Consider the following 6,000-nt stretch of genomic DNA (forward strand, 5'->3'; position numbering starts at 1 on the left):
TACACTTACTATCAGTAGTAAAAAATCCATTGTCTGAAGGCCTTTGATAGTAGTAAGAATTCTGATTATTTTAAAATTTATCACTGAGAGGTCTCTGGAAGAATGATATCTTCAGTTAATAAAATGTGTCCTTAATTACTTCAAATATTAGATATTATCTTTGTTTATTAGATACAGACAGAATGCATTTGAGGGGTCTAATAATGAACGCCTTGTGTTATTCACTTTAGTGCTGTCTTCTGGCAGTGCATTGCCAGTTGTGTGTTATGCATTTCTACCCTTGCCCCTCATCTACATTTTGCTCTGGAGACAAGAACAAAGATTGCTTTGCTTCACTTTTCTTGCACTTTCCTGAGCCTTTTGTGGCAGGACTGATTTCCAAAGAGCCTGGGTCATAAAAGGGGAGTCATGGATGCAACGATTTCTGATGCTCCATGCTCTGCCCTCGAGGCAGAAGAAATGCTTTCAGCTGGGAGAGCGAGTGGGTTCATGGCAGTTAAGTTCAGAAGCTTCTGCCCTTGACCCTTTTCTGCATTACTGAGGAAGTCCTAAACTGGCTAATGCTGATGGTGGTGAAGAGGTGAACAGGGGTAACTTATGTCCTCTGAGTCCTAAGAAGATATCATCTGTGTATAAAAGAAAAAAATTCAGTTGATAATATCTTTTTGTTGTTGTTGTTATCCTCAGAAATATTTTTTTTTTCTCTAAGAAAGAAGAAATCAATGTAAGGGAAATGCTATTTCCCATGAACTGTTAAGGTCTTTCTGCTCTTCTACATTCAAATCAGTCAATGATCTTTACAATCTGATCCATAAATTTTTGCTGGTTTTAAAGCCCTAGGGATGACCACATACATTCTAAACAAAGCCTGTGTGGTCATGAGCAGATTAACATGTGACCGTGAGACATATAGTAGCTACAAATTTTCACTCAGAATTCTCTTTAAAGGATTTTAGGACTCAAAAACTTTCCATCTTTGCACTTCCTTCTTCATGCTTTTTGTTTTTTTTTTCATTTTCTATGAAAAGATACAATGAGACAACAACAACAAACAAAGCAAATGTAGGGGGGAAAAGCTAATTAGAAAATCCCATAAAAAACTGGCAGCCAATAGTTGATTACATTGTACTAGCAAAACAAACTTATCACCATGTCATGTTGAATTGTATTTTCCTAACCAAAAAACACAAGAAGGATTTCATCCCTGTGACTTCCCTTTCTTAGTATCTGTCTTTCACATTTGGATGAACTCTTCTGTCATCTATCTTCTCTTTTCCATTGCCCTTCTACACTCAAGGCTGGGCCCTCATTGCCTTATATTTGTCTTACCGTGTTAGTTTCCTGGAAAAGCTTGGGATTTTGAATAGTGTCAGCCGGGGACCTCACTTTCAGTTTGGAGTGGTGACATATGATCTTTGAAGCAGGCTCTGAAGCCCCTAGCCCTGGCATCCCACCACATTTACTTTCCCTGGGATAGTTGTGGTTTTGCCATTGTCTTAGTATGTTCAGATTGCTATACTAGAACGCTGCTGCCTGCGTGGTTTTTGAGCAAAAGAAACATTTCTCACAGTTATGGTGACTGAGGAGTTTGAGATCAAGGAACCAGATTTGGTATCTGGTTAGGGCTCGATTTGGTTCCATTGTCTTCTTGCTGTGTCTTCCCTGGAGCAATCCAGAAGGAAGCTCTCTTCGTAGTTTCTTTTAGACAGCACTAAAAGGCCCTGCTATTATGTCCCAATCTCATACAATGGACCCAACTTTGGTGTGATGTTATTTGAGTATTTGATTTTGGAAATACCATCACACTGGGGAATCAGGATTTCAACAAATGAAATTTGGGCAATGTAAACATTTAATTTGTAGTGGCAATATATCACAGAAATTCTTCTCTATTACTATTCAGGAACCTCTTTTTTGAAAGTCATAAATCATCATTTCAACAGTCCTTTTTGGGATTGTGAGGTCCTAGAACAAGAAATCAGAAAGATGAAAGGGACTTATATAGTTTCAGTCTCTCATCCAAGATATTATCTGAAAGATACTCAGATATATTCCTTTACTTTTGTTTGAGAGGATATGGTTCAACAATACTATCTAGGTTTCCAGACAGTACCTTAGTAAATACCAATTTAAAGTGAGCTCATGGAAGGGCTGGCTGTGAGTGTAGCTCAGTGCTGTCTGGCATATGTTAGGCCCCAGGTTTGATATCTAGCATCACAAAAATATTTTTAAAATGAAAATAATAAAGTAGTTCACATCCTAACTTGATGAAGTAATTCAGGCAGAAGTATTAGAACCCTTGGGCATTACGTAGGCAGTTTATATCTTGAGAATATCTGAACAAAGTGAGGTTCAGACCCTTATGTAACAATCCTAAATTAATCCTCTCAATTTTCTCACTACTTGTTTTGTATCTCAAGCTTATCCCCACTATTCTTCCAAATGAATGGATTTCAACTGGTCCTTCTGGAAACACCTCATGTGTCCCATGACCTCCATACATTGAAGACAGCTGTTGAGGAGCAAGTGAAGACCTGTGGAAACAAGCATAAATGTTACAGAGCTGTTCTATTCACCCTCAGCCAAAATAGCTGTGCTTTTGTTCTTGTTTTTTTTTTTTTTTTTTCATTTTGCTCTTTCAGTGTTACATATTGGATTTAAAAAAGAACTTAGATACAACCATTCCCTTAAGCAATCATCCAAACATCTTTGTCCTTCTACATCAACAGTTCTTGAGAAGAGGTGTCCTATATTTCCCTACAGAAACTGCCCCCTCAATGGTCACAAATGCTATCTCTATATGCCAAATAATTTGTTTTATCTTTTATGACAACTTTTACTACTGATAACCACTCTTCCTTAAGGTAAGATCTTTCTCTCATGACTTTGGGACCTAGTCCTATCTCTTTGACCTTTTTTCCTTGACTTTACTCCCTAAAGAAGCTATCTGTTTTGGGTTATGTTCCAGATTCAGTCTGAGTCAAGTGATATATTGGGAAGTGCTCACAGAGGAGAATGAGGGGAGCAGGATAAGGGATGGGACAAAAAGAATATGGACTTCAGCTGGAGACCAGCTTCCATCTGATCCTATGAGATGGTCTGGAGCTCACACTGACTTTTCGCTTTGAGGCAAGAGGGCTGAACTTTTGAATCAGTGCTTTTAGCAACAAACAGAACAATGGGAATATTGATGCTCCAGGTCATAAAGCAGATCTGGGCAGGGCTTCATCAGCATCTAACACATCATCTTTCACTATATTCTTTTCCCTTGTGATATGTGTCCCCCACAGTGGTGTCCTCTCACATTCTACGCAAATGTATATATCTGCCACAGGTATATCACCAACATCTCATCCCAATTTCAGATCTTCATTTCTTAATTCACTGCACATTGTATGTCCTTCAAGGTCCTCATTTTCAAAGCCAAAGGCATTAATCATAACATTATCTTCCTATACTGACATTGCTATATTAGTTAATGGTATCATTGTTCTCCTTGTTACTAGAAAATTTTAAACTACCATGTTTTCTTTTTCTTTATTTCCTGTTGTCAATTCATTGCAAATAAACAGTGATGCTACTACCTTGATGCTTTTGTCCTTGTGCATGTTTTTTTTTTTTTCATCTTTGATACTCTTCTACTATTTGTACATGGAAGAATTGATGAGGAATTAAAAGACTGAATAATGCTTAGCTTCCTTTCTCTGAAATATTGCTTTCATCCATCCCTCCCTTTTCTTAATTTTTGCACATGCCCTTGTTATGTTGATTTCTCCAAGTTAGACTTTTTCATCTTCTTGCCTCAGGCCAGCAGAATATCAGACAAAGTGATCTATGTAAATACATTTAACAAAGATGAACAAAAGAATATTAACATTTTAAAGACAATGCTTATGATTTTTTAACCAATATGTTAGGTTCAATATCTACCTTAGTATCTTTAAGTAACAAAATATGGCCAATGGAATATTAGGAAAGGGAATAGTGGGGAGAAAATACAGGGCATGTCTGAATTCATCTCAAGTTGTCCCAACGTGGCCCTAACCTAACTCTATTCCTTCCATACATTTTGTCTTCATGAAAATGTCCAGGGGTTTGTAAATATAGTAATAATGATTGCAATTTCTTCTGATGATGAAGATAGCTCTACATTGTTGCATGAATTTATCATTGTGCATTTACTTGTAGTCAGGGAATTTTTTATATTTGATGTTAGGAATATTCTGTCAGTTTCCTTTTCCCTCAAGCCCCAGTCTATAAGCAGTTCTGCTTGATCCAGGGAAGTTTCATCAATTCAGTGGAATAATTACACATTTCACAGCTTAGCAAGAGATTTAAACTTTAGAAATGAATGCTTGATAGCTCCAAAGTTGACAATACATAACTTCAGAGGGAAATGACAGTGAATGAATTTATTAATTACTCTCTTTGTAGGCTTAAAACAAATAGTACTTTTCTCGGCTGTGCCTTAGCATCAGCTACATAGTAATCATAAATCAATGAAACTACTTGTATTTAGCAAGCCATTTTTAGAATTTTATTAATTTTTTATTTTGTTAAGAGATATTGCCTTAGTAAAACTATTTGTATGAAAGTAAAATTTTCATAATTAAAATAAAAATTACATAACTTGGATAACTTTACCTCCAATAGAGGCAGACTAAGTTGATTCAAACTAGTCCTCCTCCTCAGAAAAATGGAAGAAATTAAACATCTTAAAAGGTATCACTTTTGAAGTATTAAAGAGAATATAAGATAATGAGGAATAGTCAGTAAAACTGGACTGTGAAGTGTTACACTCTTTTTTTTTATTGTAAACAAATGGGATACATGTTGTTTGTTTGTACATGGGTTAAAGGCATACCATTTGTATAATCATAAATTTACATATGGTAATGTTGTTTGATTCATTCTATTATTTTTTCCCTTCCCCCCATCCCTCCCACCCTTCTTTTCCCTCTAAACAGTCCTTTCTTCCTCCATTTGTGCCCCCCTCCCTAATCCTAACCCTAACACTAACTCCTCCCACCCTCCCCCTTATGTGTCATCATCCACTTATCAGCGAGATCATTCGTCCTTTGGTTTTTTGAAATTGGCTTATCTCATGATGGTCTCCAATTTCATCCATTTGCCTGCAAATGCCATAATTTTATCGTTCTTTATGGCAGAGTAATATTCCATTGTGTATATATATATATATATATATATATATATATATATATATATATATATACCACAGTTTCTTTATCCACTCATCAATTGAAGGACATCTAGGTTGGTTCCACAATCTGGCTATTGTGAATTGAGCAGCTATGAACATTGATGTGGCTGTATCTCTGTAGTATGCTGATTTTAAGTCCTTTGGGTATAGACCAAGGAGTGGGATAGCTGGGTCAAATGGTGGTTCCATTCCAAGTTTTCTAAGGGTGTTACACTCTTAAGGAAGTACAAACCAGTAGTAAGTCAGATGTTCTAGGATTTTGCAGCCAGAATTTCATCATTTAGAGCCAAGAGATTCCTAAGACATTCTACCAGCTCCCAGAAGTTATGATCAAGGGTCACTGAAGGAAGATATTCCTATCTTAGATATTAAAATAGCATACCAAATAATTTATTAAACAAAACTTTTATCACACAGTTAAAGATAACAAAAGTCAGTACAAAACATCAGAAATGATGTACAACAGAAATAAATAGAGCCATAAAGAAGTAATTCATTGAAGCTGTGAAATGCATATAATAAAATAAGTAGCCTTATTAAAAAATATAAGATTGAATAATTTGGAAGGAAACTAAGAACACAAAAATGATATGAAAAAATTAAAAAGAAAACAAAAAGTACATAAATAAAGAACTATAATGAAATAAATTAAGAATTCACCTTGGGAAAAAATAACAGAATGAATCAAACAACATTACTTTATGTAAATTTATGATTACACAAATGGTATGCCTTTACGCCATGTACAAACAGAGAAACAACATGTATCCCATTTGTTT

Source organism: Sciurus vulgaris (assembly GCF_902686455.1).
Source record: "Sciurus vulgaris genome assembly, chromosome: 6".
Taxonomy (NCBI): domain Eukaryota; kingdom Metazoa; phylum Chordata; class Mammalia; order Rodentia; family Sciuridae; genus Sciurus; species Sciurus vulgaris.